This window comes from Passer montanus, unplaced genomic scaffold (genome assembly GCF_014805655.1).
Source record: "Passer montanus isolate IOZ18808 unplaced genomic scaffold, ASM1480565v1 scaffold10, whole genome shotgun sequence".
Taxonomy (NCBI): Eukaryota; Metazoa; Chordata; class Aves; order Passeriformes; family Passeridae; genus Passer; species Passer montanus.
In genome coordinates, this window is record NW_024356505.1 from 5282345 (window position 1) to 5304001 (window position 21657).

Sequence of the window (21657 nt, forward strand, 5' to 3'; positions counted from 1 at the left end):
CCAGACCTGTGCTCATCTTTTCAAAATATCACTTTTATTTCTGAATACTGATTACTCAGGCAGACTGCAAGGCAGAGCTGTGAGAGTTTCAAAAGCAGGGCACCAGATTGTTGTACTGAAGTGGTAATGACACGAAAAATGGAGGCAGGGCACAAGCAATCCACTTAAGGGACCTGGAAAAGCTGTGAAGAAAAGGATTGAGGCTGAAAGACATATTTTAGACAAAGGAAGTTTTTTACTCAGCACTTGTTAGACAACATCTAGAATACTGTGTCCAGTTTTGCCTCCTGTAACACCAGAAAGGCACTGATGAGCCAGAGCAAGATCAGCAGAGATGATCAGGGCAGGAGCACTTGCCTTTTGAGGAGAGGTTCAGAGATGTGAGCTTCTTCCATCAGGAGATATGATGGCTTTGGAAGGACTTAACAACAGGTGCCTGATGAGCACAAGGAAGTCACGGAAAAGATGGAAGCAAGCTATTAGTATTTGGGCACAACAGGGGAGCACAGACAGATTCTCATGAGATTTAAGGAGAAGATTTCACTGCAAGGACAGCCAGGCAGGAAAGCAAGGAGGATTCTCCTCTCTCTAGGAGGATTTTCAAGATCCAGTTGGATAAACCCTCAAGCAATGTGGTCTGAAGCTTGCCTTGTTTTACACCAGGGCTTGAGCCAGAGACCTCCTGACCCTTTCCACCTGAGTTACTCTGTGATCCTGATTACCATCCTCTCCATCCTACTAAATATAATGGCTGCTCTGCACAGCTCACGACACCTCAGTCATCACCCAAAACAGCCACTACATGAACTCCTAACCTCAAGAAAAAATGCACAAGCCTCCAAGCTCCAGAATCCTTACAATATTATAAGGTGTTTAAGAAAAAGACCTTGAAATGTTGACCTCAATGTCTTCAGCAGAGTTACAGCAGTTCAGGGCCCTGGAGACCATGAAACAATGGTTTCAACTCAGAAATGTTCCCTACATGTGTTATATGAAGCCTGAAACCTCCTGCTCTCAGGCCATCAGCATAAGTTAGTGTTGGGTGCTCTACATGGGTCTAGCAAAGTCAAAGACTGGAGTACCAGGAGAAGTTTAAGATGTTCTTTTCTTTCAGACCATGACAGAGATGTTGTTAATCTTCTTCTCATGCCCTCTGGTTTGCTGTCATTATACAGGTCTGATGGTTCTCTGATTTGAACCTCTCACTGTAATTAAAGAAGTAAATATAAAGCACAAGGCTGGTGCTTTGTAACAGTGTTAGAGAGGAGTAAACAACAGCTACCAGTTAGAACTTAGCACTTGACAAAACACACAATGGAAGGTAAAGAAATTACAGAAAAAAAGGTCTGCCAGGTTTAGCATTATACGGACTTTTTGAGTCATTGTACAAGCAGATGAAGTAATAAAAGACCGCCTTTGCAAAGTGAAAATAGGACCATTCATAACTTCAATAGACAAAAAAAAGAAAGAAATTGACAATAGATATTTATATTCTGTATTTGGAGAAAATACAGACAAATTGGTGAAAAGCAGGTCATAAGCCTATGCCACTTCAAATGTTTTCCAGTCCGTTGAAAAGTAAGAAAAATGTTACCATGTCTTTAAGAAGAATGTTTATAAATCACCAGACTTGGATGACTTGCATGAAAAAGTACAGCCATTTGCTTCAATCCTTTGATGATGGTACAGTAAAAAGAAAAAATGGGCTAATATGGGCAATCTGATGTATGTCCCTTGCAAAACAAGAGGAAAATTAGCAGGATTTAATTAATGAAGATGTAAATAGAAGTAAAAGGTGTGAATACCATTTCATGACAGTTAATACGATGCTGTTAAAAAACAAATCTTGTCAATACAGCCTGATTTTACTATGAATTATGTGTTTGGCTGATAATTACTGTCATGTAGACATAAAAGATTTCTATGGTTTAATGTGTACTGTTTGCTGGCATAGAATAATCTGAGCTTTTCAAAAATGAGCAACTGCATGGCAAGGTTGCAAAAATGAGCAATTAGTGTCAATAAAGCTTGGATAAGATGAATTTAGAACTTGCTAAATGGCAGATTGCAAAGCTGTTGCTAACATAAAATTTTCTCTGAATGAGTATGCTTCTAGTGGCATCCCATGGTGGTATGTACTAGAAACAGTGTTGACCAACCCATTTCATGGGTCAGTGATCTGGAATTAAATGCAACATTCCTGTTGATTTAAAGCAAACCTGTGAATATCACATATGCTGCTGGAATAGAAATTATAATGACATGACAACTATATGAAATGGTGCAGGGAGTTTAGGTGTATGAGTGTAATCAAATAAAGCTTTTTAATATGGCTGAGACTGTATCTGCAGAGTTGTGGAAGCAGTATTGATGAGCAGAGTCTCAGAGTTGCCACAGTGCAAGCAGAGTTCCCCCTGTGATGCTCTGGCAATACAAGCGAAATAATGCTCAGCTACAGAAATATGATATAAACAAGTAGGAGCAGGGAAGTGATTCCACTGGAACTGAAATATTGCATGAAGTCCTGATGCAGGCATCTTGAAAAACATTTTGGAAAATGAAAATGTGCAGAGATGATTTGAGGCCTGATGAGTTTGAGAAAATGGTTTATTTGCAGAGGGTTTGATCTATTTATTGTGAAGTAGCTTGACAGCAGCTGAAGTAAGGGAAAAAAGGAAGGCAGGGGACAGTGAATACTTGATCTAGTGAGAAGATTTCAGTAAGAAACAAAAACAGGGTTATTAAGCTCAAATTTTGGAAGCCAGAAGGGGTTGTAAGACAAGAAGGTCCACCATTTTTTTAAACATCGGGGCAAGAATCTTTGAAAAAAAAAATTTAAAAGGGATGGAGAATCTGTTTCTGAATCTTCACCTCTATTGAAAAATAGGTTTTAGGCAGACAGAGTTCACTTGGTGTGGTAGAAGAAAAACTCCTTAAGCATTAAGTTGATTAAACAGACAAGAGTCACTCTGAGATCTTCCCTGCTGTTGCCACTTAGGTCTCTCAGAGATGTCCAAGGATGGGCGTGTGAGGGTAATTTTATGTTTGTGATTATGGTTTTGTTTTAAATGCCTATGAAGTTCACCCCCACCTGTGTGGCTGTCTGTGTTCTAGCAACACTGGTCATACTCATTCGGTTAAACAGACAAGAGTTTACTTTACTCTGAGATCTTCCCTCCTGTTGCCATTTAGGTCTCTCAGAGATGTCCAAGGATGGGCGTGTGAGGGTAATTTTATGTTTGTGATTATGGTTTTGTTTTAAATGCCTATGAAGTTCACCCCCACCTGTGTGGCTGTCTGTGTTCTAGCAACACTGGTCATACTCATTCTCTTTGTTGCATGTTGAATGGTTATCACAGTCGTTCTGAAATGAGAACTGTCTGTGTCTGTCCCCAAGTTCCCTCCAGGCAGGGAAGAAACACGAGGAAAATGTCCTGCCAACAGAACTTTGTTTTCTGAAACTTGTAAGTAAGAAACAATTCGTGAAGGAGCTGTGAGCCACTGTGTTTTCTCTCTGGAAGGATCCCTTTCCATTTTATTGAGACTGGTCTTATTACAGCCATCTCCAGCTGGCAGGAAAGTTATGTATGTACTCAATAACAGCAAACATCAATGAAATGAGCCTTTAGAGCCCCTTACTGTGCTTGAATCACCTTTATTGATGCAGTGGGATGCAAACTGCATTTCCAATAGCTGTAGCTGATGGACCTCAGGACCAGATGGAGGAAACTGCCTGCAACTGGGGAGAGCAAATTTAAACTGCTCCCGAGTGCCCCAAAATAACCTCTCAAGCAGTCATGGTTACCAGAGCAAAGGCAGAGCCAGCACTGCTACAGACATCACCCAGCCAAAAGTGCTCTTCCAGAGAGGCACTTCATCTGCCTGAATGAAACAGGGGTGGGAGTCACTCACCTAAATGTAGGTCACCTGGGCTGAGTGGTGACCAGGAGAGGTCAGTGCTGAATGGGCACCAAAGTGTGATTCAGGCCACCCTAAAATAGACATCTAAATTAAGGCTCCACAGAAATGTCTTCTCTCTCTCTTGGCTGCACAGGGAGTTTTCTAAGTGGCTCGGCTACAGACTGCTCTGCTGCAGATGTCTGCCTTCATTAACTTTTAGGGTCTTATGACCAACTCAATTTCTGCCACCTGTCAGCACAAGGAAAGGGCCCTGATGGGCCACAGCCACACTTGTTGTGTACACGAGAAGGAGCAGATGTGGTTTCATTTTGTTCCACATGCAAAAAAGGGCACATTCACACTGCCTGGTGAGATCTTGCTGCAAGCACTGCAGGGAGGCAGTCTGGGCTTTGGACATCCAGTCTGTGTTAGCAATCTTTGGACATTGCTTATAAATGAGTGAAAGTGATTTCTCAGCTTTTTCCCTGCTCATTACAAATGAGGATGGATCCAACATTGATATCAAAAGGTGACATGCTTATTCCACTTTCCAGCTGAGGGCAAACCAAAAAAAGCCAGTTCAAACTTTGCACCAGTGACATGTGGATAATATGGTGGTGTAGTTTTTCTGTGTTTTCTGATTATAAATGGCAATCTGAAGTTAAGGTAGGGCTTCACATTCCTAGAACCAAAGTGCCACCAGTGGCTGCAGGAGGTGTAATGGGCTGGGTCCTGCTGCAGCTCAATGCTAGGAGGTGAAAACAGCATTACTGGAAAATTTGCACAGAACTCTGGGACTTCCTGCCTCCTGTGGGATGCAGTGCTGTTTTTGAAAGCTATAAAACTAGTCAAGTGACTTGAAAATATTATTTCATTCACTGGGAAAAATATCATCTCTGTCAGAGATGGGACTGTGAAGCAGTATAACAAAAGCAAAGATTAGTCCAAGATTCCTGGCATTTTTTGAATTGGATATAATTTTACTTGTGTGAGACCATTTCTCTGCAAATGGAAGACTGCAGTTACAATGTGATGGAAAAGAGGAGGGGAATTTGCAGTAGACTAACAGAGAATAGTCTGATACCAAAGAGAAGCCTCTGACCTGTAGATTTACATAGTTCAAATAAATGAGAAACTGGCTGGTAAGCCTCTTAAAATGCCAACAGTGCTTGAAATAGGCTAACAAGCAAGTTGCCATGTGAAAAATGGCACTGCAGGTGACATCAGAAGAAGCTCTTTGAGCAACTTCAAAAAACTCAGACCACCATGAAGTTTTATGTGAAAGAGGACCTTAAATTCCTAATACACATAACATGTCTTAAAATAAGTATTTTTACCTTTCCAATATACATCTTCTGTCTTTCATTGTGGTTCTTGCTTTCACCTCTTGTCTAAGACCAATTTAAGAGTCAGTAGTAAATATCAGTTTTCCATTTTTGCATGTCACATGGGCCAGAAGACACTGAGCACTGTGCCTAAAAATATTTTCAGAGACTAGACACAGAGAATGTGTGATGGAAAGAACCCGAGGACATGCATTATTTCTGTAGTGAAATAAAGCCTGCAGTAGTACTAGCAGGGGGAAGCATCCTGGTGGTGGTACCAAATAAAATGGGACAAATATGTATGGCAAGCACAGTATGTCTCAACCCACACTCTGTCAAGTGAGACCCAGTCAGCAGGCAAAGGAGGGTACACAAAGGCAAATCAGGATCTGTTCCAGTGAAAGTGGATATTGGGCTGGGCCTTGTTATGTGCAAGCACACCTGATTTAGCAAACTGCACTATTGTGAATTGTGGAAATTGCTAATGCAACCAAGGTGAATGGCCTTTAGCATTTGTGTTTCTCCCAAATGCATTTGCTGGAGCCAAGATGCTGCTTGTGCATCTGCAGTGCTGCTTCCCTTTGTGGTGGAATTGTTTCACTCTGAGTTCATGCTCCCAAAGCCCTGCTCTACCCATTTGCCCTCAGCATTGCTCTCTCTCCCCCCCAGGTTTTGCAGTATCATTGTTCTGATGTCCCCAGTATGATCATACCCGACATTATCCTGTCTGTTTTTTCTTCCTGACAGCCACTCACAGGAAATTCTCATCTGAAGGAGGATTTGTGAAGACACCGTTGCCTCTGTGTGTTGTCTCTGACTTGTTCCCTTTTTGCAGTTCCTGTCATAGCTCCTTGCTGCTCAGTCTCAGTTCTCTGATGAATCTAATCTGCTTCCCCCTGCTCCTTGACTGAAGATACCTCCACAGCTGTTACTCAGCACATAGCAAGGGAGACAGCTCCATCTTATCACTCTCTTTTAAAAGCAAGAGCCTTGTGTAGAATGTTTTCTTTCTTGGGGCTTGGACTAGATGATCTTCATAGGTCTCTTCTAACTCTAACAATTCTGTGATTCTGTGTTTCCTCCCTTTTAAGTCACTCCTTCCTTTGCAATTTGAGGTGGGCTCTTCATTTCCCAGCCCAGCTTTGGACCCTGTGGTTTGGGGAGAACCACCATCTCTGTCACCTTTCACTCAGACACCAAAGTCACCTTTTTAAATCTGTTCTCTGTATTGGTCAAACAGTAAATACCTTTAATGTGACTGTATGTGTGTGTTCACACTGAGGTAAGAGTTTGGAGGCAGCACTCAGAAGATTCAGCAATCTGCCCCCACATCTCTCTCTTTCCAGCACAAGACTTCATGAAGTCCCACATTTTTCTACAGATCTACCCCTTACCTGTGGTTTCTCTCAGGCCAGCTGGACTGTGTGTCCAGCTTCTCCATTTAAAACCAATTTGCTTCATCAAAGAGTTTATTAGCATGAGTCAAGTAAACTCCTTCAACACCTTCAGACTATTTCTCATTGAAGACACCTCTTTTTTCCTTCTAAAAAGGAGATGCTACAAATACATTTTCATCTCCTAATACCACAGCCCTTGCTTGGCAATTTATTCCTCAGAATCAGTGGAATTTTTCAGTGTGGATGTGAAGGAATGGCCACACTCCTCAGGGTTATATGGCCCCTAGCCAAGATGTGCAAATTCCCCTCCCAGCTCTGCTAGAATGCTGACACATTCATTACAGAGCTTGGAGTTGAACAGCAAGGGGCAAAAAACCTGCTTAGTGAGGTGCTCTGTGAACACATTTTTCCCTGCAATGAAGCAGAGAACAGGCTGAAATGTGAACTGATCCTCACCATTTGTACTAGGGCTTACAGTGTAGCTGGACTTTATTTTTAGCACTTTACCACTTTTTTTGGCCATTTATTATTCATTTCACTTCTTGAGAGAGGCCAGTCTTGCTCATCACTCCATGAACTTTCAGGTAGTCAATGACTTCAGCTCATGCCTTTCCCTGCTTTGAATAGATATGGTCCAATAAACCTGACTACTGCTGGCAGACTCCCAAAGTTTCATTTGCTAGAAAATAAGCTTAATGCCCATTATTTTATCCCCAAGATACGTCAAGTTTCCAGACAGCTTTCAAATTTGAGATTAGGAGGCATAAACAAGCCAGTTGATTAATTACAAGAGGTGTTTTATACATTAGACTCCATTTTTCAGCTGCTAAGTAAGAGGGAAAACTTCCTCATCTGCCAAAAGAGTGCCTCTTTGCTCATGTGCTACTTTGCATGGGAGCAAGCTGCTCTCTCTTTGAAATTGCTGTTAACAAAGAGGAAAGATTTCTAATTTGAGGGAACAATGAAGAATGAACAGAATGAGGCTACCACCCCCACTGTCCTTGCTGGTGTTCTTCACCTCTGGATCCTGGATGAACAGAAAATGAATCAACATGCCTTTCACAGGTTGATCTTTATTTCTCTCTATTCAATTTGATGGAGGCTGACAAAACCCCAGCATCAAATGAGCACAGCTAGAGCTCATCTTCACCAGAGGGACATTGGGAAAGCCTGTCTCCTGCTTTCCATGAAGGCACATTCACCTATAGCAACACCAGTGATTCCCAGGATCTGTGTTGTTCCCTTGCTGCCTTTGCAATGGTTTCTCACCCCCAGGCTGCTCAACCTGCCCACACCTGTGGCAAACTCAGCCTAACCATGACATTAGAAAGGGCATCATAGGAGCCCTTCAGTGTCTGCCAGGTTTCTGTCAGAGATGCCAGGGTCCTTGTCTCTCCCCACAAACTTGGGGCTCCACAACTCCTGATAGTACTGACTTCATGGGACCGGGACACCTTTCCTTTCCATGCAGAAATGCTGCCTTTGCAGGTGCAGTCTGTGGCTGCTGCCCTTCCTCCATCTCACCAGCAAAGGTCCCCCTCTCTTGAGGTAACCCCAGCCCCAGACTGAGAGATACAGAAGGAGAAGGGAGGAGTAGGCCTACAAAGGTTTTATCTCTGGCACCTCTCTAACAGCATCCTATTAATTTCAGCAACTTCTTCCAACATTTCCCCATGGACAGAAGTTTTTAGTTGGCTTGTAACAAGATAATTTTTTCACTAAGTGAAATTGGTCTTGCTACCAGAAACAGAAGCAGTGGCAAATGACATCTGTTAATTCCTATCCCTGCATCATTCCCAAGTGGTTAAAAGCTCTGAGTGCAGAAGACAGCAGGGAAGGGGGAAGGGCAACTAAGTGATGCCACAAAAAATGAAAGCTATCTTGAAAGAGAACATTAGAGTATAATTGAAAGCAGCTGCACTTTTTAGTTTAATGCCCATCCTAGATACAAAGTGAAAACAGCAGCTACAACTGTAATGAAATAAAGGCTTAAAACTGTAATGAAATAAAGGCTTAAAACAGTCCTAATTAAGAGTGAGATCTCACATATCACAGACCTGGTCTTCTCCTGGCTTCTGGAGAAAAGAACGAGGGTCACTTGGCACTTGCCAATGTCATATCCTGACATTTCTAAAAAGTTATAGCAATATACCATTCAAACACTACAATAGCTATGAAAGGTGACTGAAAATGCTATGAATGACCAAAAGTTAAAAGTTGGAGATCTCAGAACAGATTAACAGTCTATGCATAATAGTGGTCCCACTATTAAAAGTAGAAAACTCAAGTACCTGAAAATTAATGAAGTAAATAAAATTCTAAATCAAAGAAGAGATTGCAATAAAACACATTCTCCCCTCCACCACCCCACCCTGCTCTGCTGACAAAAATGCCTGAAATCCATGCACACTGAAAAAAATGCTATGTCCTCTAAAGCAAGGCAATAAGCTTGACATAGAAGACTGTGGAAATGAAGACAGCACATCCATATTTCAAGTGTTTTCATGACTGATAATGACAGATCCTTTCCTAGCTGTGAGTGGTATAAGAGGGAGCTAATTTTCTTTGGCTTTTCTCAGGCATACAGAAAATAAAGCAGTGAAGCATAGATAATATGGTTTGGCAAGTCACTTCTCTGGGTATTCAGTAGGACAGATCTTTAACTTGCCTATATCAGCATAGGATCATTGCCTTCATATTAATTTAACATCTGCCTCACTTTATTAATGCTTCAGTTACTGTTCTTTCTTAATGGACATTCATACATATCCTAACAAAGAAATCCCCAAAAGAGCTGTCTTAAATAAATGGAGCAAAACAAATTACCCCAATAGTGGAAAAAAATATTGGAATGCTATACAAAAATTCCAAAACAATGTGAGTAACTCAGCCTGGGATTTGTTTGAAAGAAAAATGAAGATTCAGGACAAGGTTAAATTTATTTCTGCCAGGACATGGCTGCCCATTCTTGTACCTCCAGCCTCTATGCTTGTATGTTTCTGTCTACTAAACTAAATTCAGTACTAGTATCCAAAATCCCACCCCAATGCAAGGACTGCCTGAATTAGGTTAACTATTGTGGGGCAAGCATGTGCTGGGTCCTTTACTTGGATTCTTCTATCGATCATAACTATTTATTTGTTCAGTATTCTGTCCAAATATATTCTAAATATAAAATACACTGTTTGGTGTTGACATATGAGGAATGGCAGGGGGGAGCGTGGGGGTTGTCTTTCTTCTCAGTCAGCAACTACTAGCTCAACATATTTTTGACCATCTGATTGCTTCTCCTTGGACCCGAGAGTATTTCCTCCCACAGGCATTGAAATCTGTACATTTGGAAGCCATAGCAATTGGAATAAACCCTTTTATTGTTTCTTTGGATATTGAAGCTTGCCTCAAAGGTCCACATCTCTCTCTCCTGTTTATTACCTACTTAACCATTGGCTGTTTCTTTGGCTCCCTGTCCTTCAGTCCACTGGTAATTCATCTGCTCTTAATGAGGTGTCAAAAATGATTGATAATGCCTCTGTAATTATCTCTGCCTGCTCTTTAAGAACATTCAGGTGAGACTATCTGTCCTTGCCCATAAGTGAGCATTTCGTTTGTCACCATCATTTTCTTTGTTCTTTTTCACCGGCCCAAACAACTGCTTCCTTGTTTTCTCACTTTCTCACCAACTGAATCAAAAGTCAGCTTCAAATGCAAATCGACAAATTCTGTGCTTGCACATATCTTGCTTGTGAAGTCTCAGTGAGATCAGTGATAAGTGCAAGATACAAATCAGAGCACATGTTAGCCTTAGAGAAATGTGCTCTTGTATGCTTCAATCTACTCCTTCTGGTTAATACATTTGGATCCCAAATTGGCTTTTATTCCTGTGTTTTAATCTGATGTGCCAGTCTGGGGGCCAAGTTCCTGTATTAGAAGACAGATTTTACTCTTTGATGGGGGTAGCCTCTGAAGGCTTTTGGTTGAACTCCATGCCCAAAGCAGATGGCAAAGTCAGTTGTACAACCCAGGACCTTAATTTGGTGTGGATGGATGCTCTAGAGCACATATATTGCAATGAAATGATAAAATTATTTGCTTTTGAGGTACACAGGGATATTTCATCCATTTATTCAGGTTATGGTGCCTTGGAAATCATTACAAATTAAGATAGAGGAATGACCAGGACTGTTAACTATTAAACTGATAAAGCCCGTTTTCACTGAAAAATTAGTGTAAAATAAATGCTGACGATGAATGTCAGGAAATGTATTGTGAATTTTGTCTTCTTAGGAAAGATTAAGTGCAATCTAACAAACACAAATTAATTTCTTTCAGGTACCCTTGATTGCAGGTAAGAACCATATGACTGCACCTTTTTTTCCACTGATTTTTTAGGAGTGTAAAATTGAAGGCAATGAAACTGAACAGCAAAAGGTACATAACATAATTTTAAAAGCATCAGGTCTAGGTTTTAGAAACTCATTATAATTGTTCCTACAGACTTTGGTGCACAGAAGCACCTATCCAATATATTTATATATATATACACATCAAGGCATGTATAGTGAGCTCTTCATCCTGATATTAGAGAGGAGGCTTCACTGAGCATATTTAGGGTACTCCTCAAGAAGGCTGGTCTCACCCCATATTAGACATCTAAAACAAAGACATTTATAATAATAAGTTACTCCTTGCAGTCTCCCTCCAGTCAATGGAAAAAACAAGGCATGGCTCATCTGTCACTTAGCCATCACCTTCAGAAGAGGAGGAATCATGCTCTGAAGTGTGTCTTTTTTTCTCCCACTTGGGAGATAACTCCACTTTGGCCAAAGGATCCCTTCAGAGTTTTCTTTCTCTGCATTCCCTTGCATTTGATGAAAAATTTGGCCTGGTCATATAGAGATAGGTTTCTCCACAGTTGTTTCAGAAGTGTGCTTAGGGTCAGAAGAGAGATTTGGACAAGAGACTAATGGTTATGGGTTTTATTGCCTTACTTGTGGAATAGGAGAGTTTAAACTGGTATCAGATGAGAGCACAGCTCCTAGCACCCTTGCTGCCATTCTGAAAGAGAATCAGTACTAGAGCATGTCCTGCTGTTTCCTCTGGCTCAAGCCTAATGAAATGTGCACTAAGGTTTATTAAACTGATCCTTCCATCTGTTCCTTTTAAGATCTGTTTTTGCAGTTCTGATGGAGTGCTACAAAGAAGGGCTACAGTTTCACTGGCATCATTATTTTTTTATTAAGTTCACCCACATCACGCAGTAATTGGGTTTCCTGATTTGGAATCCTGAAGGTTCTCCATATTCGTTCAACCTATCCATCATATTAATGTCCGTACCAACACATCTTCTCCAGCCACTGGCACACATCATTATGACCCTGAACTTTAGCCCTAGGCATGTCCCCTTCTATCCCAATCCAGTTATCCTGACACAGATGGATTTTGCAGCTATTCTAACTACCCAGTCAGTTAGAAAAGATCTAATGTTGGCGCCAATGAGAATTTTGTACAACCCACTTTTTGTGGGAGTACAAAACTGGAGAAAGCACACTAAAGTACCCTTGCTGGTTGGGAGGATGACGTCCTGAAAACAGGATGCTGCTATGCACATTGCTCTGCATAAGCAGTGGGACCAACCCAAAGTGAACAGCTTCCAGTCTGGGTAATTTTTGTGATCAGAGTGATGAGCTCTATGCAGTTATCCATGCTGGAAACATAAACATGCATATACAAGGCACTGACAAGATTATTTTTCAATACATCAAGCACCTTGTCTAAAAGAAAGCCAGAATGCTTCATTGACATGAAGCCAGGCCTGGAAACATGTTTATTCAGGACAGACATTTTAAATCCCATTTGAAATGGGATTTAAAATGTCTGTCCTGAATAAACACCACAATCACATGGTGGTTTTTCTTTTCTTTTTTCTCTTTCTTTTCTTTCCTTTCCTTTCCTTTCCTTTCCTTTTCCTTTTCGTGGGGGGTTTGTTGTTTTTTTTTAAAAAGTGCATAAATATTCAAATTTACATTAAAACTTTTAAACTACTTAGCTTAATGCTTAACTACTTTAATGCTTTCTTTATTCACTTCGGGTTTTGCTCTTGAAGCAGACATCTTGGGATGCAAAACATCTTTTCTTGTGTATTTGAAGAAATTTAGATAAATCTGAGACTGAGCATGAAGAGCCAGTGCAGAATAAATTGGTGTTTGTTAGGTCTTCAATAAAGGCGACAATGTTCTGGAGCATCTCAGTCCTGAAGGCCAAACTGTGACCAAGGAAATGCCCAGCAGGAAGCAAAAATAACACATTCATAAACAGCACAGTGAATTCCCCTGCACATATCTTGCTCACTCAGCCCAAAGCAGCTACAAACTACCTTGTGTTTGGCACTGGTCACAGCACCCACACAGTGACTGCAGGTCCCCTGCAGGATGGCAGCTAATGAGGTGCTGATAATGCTGATAATGCACCACCTCACCGAACTGGAGATTTCAGTCTCCCCACTGGAAACACCTGTGTGGGGAAGGTGGTTGCACAAGGCACAGCTCTGACCCCTCCTCTGGGCATGCCCTTGGCCCCCATTCCTGGCACTCCCCTGGCCAGGGAATTATTACCAATATTTCCCAGGTGCAAACACAAAGCTTCCTCTCTGCTAATTGAAAATTGTTTAGCTTTTGGCAGATTGTTGCTCCAAAAAGAAGCTTTGGAAGCATTCGTGGTACAGTAAATAGTGCTGAGAAGGCAAGTGTGTAACCCTGAAAAAATAGCATATTATTCAACTACCAGAGTGACTGACATGTTGTTTAACTTCAGCACTTTCTTGTTTTAATTAAACATGTCCCTTTCTTTCTTTCATTCTTTCTTTCATGAAGATACTGTCGGCTAAGGAGCACAATGATTAAAATAAAAATTAATTATTCAGATTTGCTGAGGACAAAGAAAGGATTCTTTCTCAGTAAATTTACAGTGAGTCAGTCTGCCAGGGCCAAGAATCAGCACTAAGTGAAAAGAAACCCAAGTAAGCAATTAACAGCAGTGACAGCAATACCAGAGATGGGAGCTCAAAACACCTTAAACATAAATGTTCTTCAGGTGCTGTTTTAGTTCAAACTGACTGGAAAATGAGAGAAGTGCCCTTCTTCAGAAACTGACTTCAAACACTGAATTCTTAACCCTTGCCACATAACTCACTCCAACCTTATTCTCAAGTCATAATCTTAGACACACATCTTCACAATCAAAATTGCAATTGTTTTACATTCTTGAGGAATAGGCAAATGGAGACAACATTCCTAACATGTCAAATTCAGTGCCATATTTGGAAGAAAAAAGGATTACTCTGTTACTAGTTGAATTTTCACCTACTACTTACTGTTTTGTTCCTATTTTCCTCTCAAGGCCATTTCATTGTGGGATCAAAGAAGTCATGCTAAGTCTGGCACAGCTCAAGTATCAGCTAGAAACCCAGAGGAACAGCACTTTATATGTAAAGTGATGCAGAATCAAAGATAGAGCACATTAAACTGATAGCCTTATTTTGATCTTTAACTGATCATGGTAACATATACACCGAATACTGATGTGGAGAACTCTGATGATTGAATAGCCTGAAATGCCAGCAGCCCATCCTAGTGCAAGAGCAGATTTTTGGGAAGAGCTGTCCTTTCTTGAAATTTAAGTTTCTTAGAGCATATGAAGTTATCTCTATAAATTATGTTGGAAATATGTTTAAAATCTGCCTCACTTGTGAGTAATTCTAGTTTTACACTGCCATAGATATATCAGTACTCCTTACTTTTAAGGATAAAGTATAATTATTAAAGACAAAAAATACTCTACACAAAGCAAGTTATGTGTTACATATAATAAATTAGATTAGAAAAGGTCAGGTGATAACAAAGCCTAACTATATGCCAAGACTTCCAAATACTCATTCAGCTATTAACTGGGCACTTCACACAGAAGAGCCTTGGCTCTTGGCCATTACATTTGACAGTACAAACTTGGTAACTCCAAGTGAGTGCTCTTTGAGGGTTGCTGCTTTGGTTCACTTTCCACATTTGTCAGACTGCAGACAGAGACCAGAGCCACATGCGTGGCTCCTCTCCCTTTTTCCAACATTTGGCAACGCGTAGCTGGCAACCACCTTGTGAATCAAATGACTTCTGTCAGACTTTTCAAGAAATGCAGAACTGGAGATTAGAAAAGGAAGGCAGCCTTTTGTGTTCCCTCCTGGTGGTAAGGATCCTTCTTAGAATCAGCCAGAATCCGGCTTTCCAGGAAGTACTCCTTAAAACATGATTTTCCTCTCAACAAACCTTGCCAAAGTAATTCATGCACAGCATTCACAGTAAAATAGGATCTTACCATAAATCACCTCATTTAAAAAGGAAAGTATCCTCCTTATGTGCTTGAAGATTTTGCCTTTGTTGGGGTTAACCCACAGGTCTCCTGTTAGCATTTTCTGCTCAATTAATTCCTTCAAAGGGATTATTGAATGTACACAGATATTGTGTAATCTAGGTTAAATCAGGAAATAGCATAATGAGAAGCAGTTACATGGAGAAGGGAGGTCAAAAAAAGCAGCAACAGGAACTCAGAAAATATGAGGATATAAATAAAAGGACAGGTGCTATCTTCAGTCCTGTAATGTGATTTGGACTCAGTAATTGACCTAAAAATAGAGGAGACTAAAAGAAAACATTCTGAAAAGCACAGTAGAGGCCATAATCTCAGCTGGTGTAATTCAATGTACTTCCAGAGGAATGAGTACAGAAGTGAATCACTACAGCAGAATAATAATAACCTATATATTTATAGAAGAAGTGGCAAAAATAGCACTTGTCAAAAAACATTACTCAAAGCTAAAGCAAAATGCTTATCGAAGTAGACCACATTTTGTGAAGAGAGCTGTGATTACTATATTATGATTACACTAAAGGCAGGCGATGCATAGACTCAGTTAATTTTAAATGCAAGTTAAGCAAGAAATACTTGGTAACTATGATACAGATGGTAACAATCCTAAAAAAGAAGGGATCATGTTTATATTTTCCTCCATGGCAGTATTTTTGGAGTGACAATGGCTAAGTCAGAACAAATACTTAAGTGGATCCTGCTCAGCTGGGTATATATCTGATCACATTTCAAACTTTGCCAGTTTTGCCTTGGATATAATTATCTCAGGCTCTGGAGAATTACTGAAGGAATTTTACTTATCAGAGGCAACTGGCGATTTTAAAGGAGGGGCATTCCCCATCAGCCTGTGGACAAAAGGAAACCAAAGGCTGAGATTGCCTCAGACAACATAAACCTGACTTTTAGATTTCTTGCTTGGAAATGAGATATTAGATCTCCCATCTTCCCTGTTTCAAAACCACCCTGCTCAGCTCCTGAGAAATTTTGCTGTTGAAAAAACTTGAGAGACACAATAGATGAGGAAATGCCACTTTCCTCTTTGGTTGATTTTTTTTTTTCCACTTGAATAGAAAACTTTCATAAAGTTGGAAAAATTCTGCTCCAAGAGGAGTAAACAGGAGGAAAAACATGCTTTCTGGCTGGCATCCTTCAGGCCAACAATACTGCTGAATCTGTGCTTTAATCACTGACATTTTATGCAACTGTCTATAATTAAAAGCAGAGTTTTCACCCAAAATCTCTCTTATGCAAGCAACATATGTTTTGTGCAAGTGAGCTTAACTGTTCCCATGCACTGAAGGAATGCAACTTCATTCCTGGAGAGCTGAGACCAGCCTCCTTCCAAGGCTGCTGTGCTCCAGGAAGCCAAACGCTGTCCCTGCCAGGCTCGTGCGGAGCGATACCCTGGCTGCTGTAAACCAGCGTAGCACGGTACCTCCCGCACTGATCTAAACCCCAGAGACTGTGACTCCTGCACAAGCAGCACTGTCTGACTGCTGAGCCCTCATGCAGCGCCAGGATAATTGCATCCAGAAGCATTTTTCACCCACAGTGGCTAAATGCAAAGCCCTGCAGCAGAGCACTGCTGGGTCACTGCATCCATTTCACACATTCGTAGCTGAGCAGCCTCCTATGAACCATCTCAGAATGGTGCACCTCAGCATAAGAGAGGAATGACAACTGGCAGAAAGGGCTCTGTTATCTCTTTCAATAAGGTTAAGGAATAATTCAATAGCACAAAAATCACACTGTTTAATTGAAAGTTTTAATAGCTTTTAAAATGCTAACAGAATAGCATTCCAGCCTTCCCAAAGATCAATGAAAGCTGTGTGTGTGTTATTTCTTTTGAGAACTAGTGCAGTCACGAAGTGTTATGGAAGTGTTAGGGTTATTGGCTTTAAATGGAAGCCAACAAATTATAAAACATCTAAACCAACAGCTTTGATTCACACTACTTGCTTTGCAGCTGAATAGGCTAACATGAAATAAAACTAGTATATATGCCTCAAGGTTAAAATACAATTTTTCTATGGAGTAGTAAAGTAAGACACTTTATTTGAAACTGAGGAATAACAAAAAAAAACCCATTCCCATATCTTTGCCTGAGAGCCCTTTTAATTCTGAAATTGTGATAATTCGGAAGGAGGAGGTTTTACCTTTTCCATTTCACAGGAGGCTTTTGCCTTCCTTCACAGACTCCTGTCTTTTCAGTTTGAGCCAACTCTTCTCAAATGCTTGGAAATCTCTTCTAAGAGACAAGAATTGGCACCAACTTCAATTCCGTGCTGCAACATCACAAAACACAGTTTAGTAGGATAATACAGCTCTTCTTGTTCTCTTAATATTTTCCCCTTGGCTTCTTTTGTGCAGAAATGTCCTGAAGATTCTTTTTCCATTAGTTCTGTTTTGTTTGACATACTGATCTGTTGCTGATGTGCTCTGTGAACCCATTACCTTATCCTCCAACTAATGTGTCACCGGCTGTCTCTGCAAAGCTGACACCATGGTGCCAAGATGCCTGTTGAGCAGCAAAAATGTTTTCATGGTTTGATTATTTATACTTAATCACTTTAGAAATATCAGAAACCGTGCAACTGGTCACACGCTGTGTCACCACTTCTATTTACATTCTATCAATGTAGATTTTGTTCAGGTCTTTTCTAGCATGAACCTGTGCTTTATGGACATGACTATACTCTGCCTTCTGTGCACTGGAAATTCTGACACTAGCCTTGCACATGGCCATGAGAAAAGTGCCTAGGATGGTGCAGTGGCACTGAAATGCTAAGGAAGCCTGACTGGGTGATTATACTGTCCCAGCAGAGACAAGGGTGTCTGGAGCTGTGCAGTAACACAAATTATTGCAGACCAAGTCTGCAGCAATGACAGATGTGATTAGAAAATCTGTCCACATTCTGTTTAGTAATAGGCAAACTCTTTCTGATCATCTAGTGAAAATCATTACATTTGGATTGTTTAAAATCCCATTTATTCCATATTCACCAGCTCATGTTATCTCCAATTTGACAGAAAACTCTGTCTTAAGTGTTGTCAGTGGGCTGCAACAAGATTATATTGAAAAGTGGACAGTGGTGTTGGGGCTGTTTTGAGACAGGCTTGTAAAATAAGCAGTTGATTGGTAAACCAGTAGTCTCTTCTACGAATATCAATATTAGTGGAATGATGAATACTGTATTTGCTCTAAAAAGTTGAAAACACTGTATCCATTTAAACAGCAACAGCATTGTTTTAGCTGTCATAAGGCCTCTGGCAAGATACATGGGAGAAGTTGACATGTTTTCGTAGCCAACAGACATAATTGTGAGAAAAAAAAAATGCAAGAATTTTTTCAGTTTCTGCAATTTGAAAGATCTTGTCTATTGGGTCCCTCTCCTTTTTCTCAGCTATATTCACAAGTCTAAGAAAAGACAGTACCTTTTACTTTTATAACAAGTACATTAAGCAAGGGGGAGCAAGTGCAAATGTGCTTGAGGACTTAAGAGCAATGTAAGGTCTTTGATAATTCAGTTCAAAACCAGCCAGCTGGAAAACCTTGAGTGAACTTTAGTGTTCTTTAATGGTAGATAGGCATGATCATGAAAAACATATTGCATCCCCCTTTATATAAAATTTTGCAAGTGTTTTGCTGAATGTCATACCCATCATCAGCAGTGGAACATCTTGGCAGATGTTCCCAACACTGACAGGTCTCAGGTGAGTAAAAATAGTTTAGACAGATGGGTGTATAAGGGGATAAAATAAAACACAGTTTATTCCATCATAAAATTCTGTCACAAAGTATATTTTTTTTATCCTAGTCTGTCTCAAGGTTTCCTGTTGTTTCCCCAACCCCTTTTCCTGGGATAACTGCAAATACAAGATAGGAAGGTGAACTCAGATACTCCATATCATGTAACAAGCCACAGAAGTTTGTCTCTGAGCAAACAAGCCATTCTGTTGTCAGCTACTTTTGAAGAGGTTGCAGATGCACAAATTGATCTTCATGCTGAATTTGATGAGTAAAAGTGGAAGCACTTCAGTTATGTTACATATTTCTAAAGCCAAACTTTCCCAGCCAGATGATTAATTAATACTCCATTAGGATATGATATCTGATACCAAGACCTTTAGTTCTAATGAGTAACCAAGAATCTGGATACTCTGAGCCCTTCATCCTCATTCAGGACACTGAAGTAAACATAGTTTTCCTCTGGTAACAGTCTTAGAAAACAGGATATAAAAGCAATGTCCTCTCTTTAGAAGTGGTTACTAGTAAGCTGTGTGTGTTTTAGAGGAGCTCTTTAGGTTTTGCTCTTGCAATGCCAGAGCCCCTCTTGCCCTGTGTGCAAAAGATACAGACAGCACATTGCCTGTAGACAACAGAACTCTCAAAATGTGAGACTCCTTATCTAAACACGCTTCCTCCCATTACAGGAATCACGAGTGGGAAAGACAAAGTGTTCTGCAGGGCTTGGAGGTGGATATATCTGCAATTACTGCCCAGCCCTTAGGCCCTGCTGGGGTATGTCATTGTTCTGCACTGACACAGAGGACTGAATCTTCCCTGCAGTGACTGACAGGAAGGAAAAAATCAAAGTGGAAAGGGAAGAAATTCTTGCCACAAACACCCCCACACCTGGGGGGCCATATGGGAGATGATCTGGGTGAGCCCTACAGCAGTCCCATGCATGGTGGGGAAGGTTCAAGGCATGCAGGCAGGAGCAGTGCAAACTCCTGCTGATGACCAGGCTGACAACCCACCAGAATGGCAAAGCCACACCCTGCTCTCACCCCAGGCAGGGCCAGAAAGAGTAACTCCCTTCTGATCCCTTCTCACCCCACTGGTAGCAATATTCCTACAGACCCTCACTCAGCATCTGTGAGCATCACAGCTCAGCACAAAAAGAAGGGGTCCTGGGCTTGTCTTCATTCTTCCAGGCTGCCTTGCACTTCTGAAATGAAGAATTATTTTTATTAAAGAAAGATGCTTTGATTTCTGGCTTTTACCATCTTCCAAAACAGGCACTTCCAATCTTAGAGTCTTCATCAAGAAGATGCTAAAGGATGTCTTCTTATTTAAGAGAAAATTTTAATCACCTTGACTTCCAAAACAATCTGAATAATCCAGCCTTAAGTCTCCTCATCAAGGCCAGATTTATAAACTCAATCAGATTTTGCTTCAGGTTTTGCAAATTTGGTTTTAAGCTTCTGTACACTTACAGCTGCACAGATCAGTTTGAAACTTCGGGAAATTAAAAGAAATTAAAACCTCTACACCAAATGTTCCTTCCATTGTAGCTGACCTGAGAGAAGATACATATTTTGTATAAAGTTTTGTCTTCCCCATCAATTTGATGGCTAAATTACAGCTGCTGGGTCAAGGACAGATGAAGAGAATAAAGCTAAAACCTTCTTGATTTTTGTCTCCTTTAGATCAATTTGAAAGATCAAGAGTTTAGTCTTTCACAGTTTCCATGGCTTAATAAAGGATGCATCAAGGATGTTCGAGTACTTGCATCTTCATGAAGAACTGAAATTGATATTAAAGACTTTACAATCTCTTTTATCTGAAGTTAATTAGCCACTGAAAAAAAATTAGCAGTCTGAGACAATCTGATTTTAACAAAATACTTTCCTTTCTCTTATTAAACATCCTCTCATTTGACTGGGGCAATTCACTACTTTTCTATTTCTACAATCACTGTAAAATTTTTGCAGGACTTCATTTTCAAAAGTGAAAAAGAAGAAAGAGGGAAACAATAAAAATGTACCATCTGTTTTCTGAACACCCTTCCAATCATGCTCCACAGATTCTTTCCTTCAAAAGTGAGCTTCAACTAGGTATATTTATTTAAAAATTGAACAATTTTCCTCTATTTCAACAGGAGTTTCTCAGTCTTTTTTGATATCAAGAACCCCAGCAGACCAGCCTCCCATCTGTTCCCACCTAAGAATGATGAGGTCCTAGAAGAGGCTGGCAACAAACAACAAGGGTTTACATTCACGGTGCTTGAGTACATTTAATGGAATTAAGGATGATAATAGACCTGAGAAATTCTCATTTCCTCGACAATGATGAGGATCTTAGGTAGAGACAGTCACTGTATCTAAAATTAGTTACATAAACCTGCAAAACATGTTTTTTTAAATGCATGATGCCTGCTTGTAAGCTATTTATCCATAAATTCCTCATAGGAGCAAGTGGCATAATCTTAGCATTATAAACACTAACTTTAATAAACCTCTGATTTAAAAGTTTTAACTTAAGATGAAGCCTGAGACTGACATTTTAAAAGTAACTTATTTTTTTAAAAATCTTGTTGGGTGAGGGAGATACCTCTAAACTGGGAGGGAGGCATGTCTTCAGTCAGCTGAAATAAAATTTTGCTTTTAGTAAAGTCTGCTTTACTGTCCTTGCAGCAGAGCAATAACATTTTCAGTATAGTAATAGCTTTGAAACAATAATATTGTACCATATAATTCCAGGAAAAAAACCCCAGAAGTTATATTGGCCTTCACAGGGTTTGGGCTAAAACAAAAGACAGGTTTGCTCCTACTTTTAAGGTGGAAGAGTTCGTGTTGCTTCTTGTCCTTCCATACATTGATGAAACAATATGATC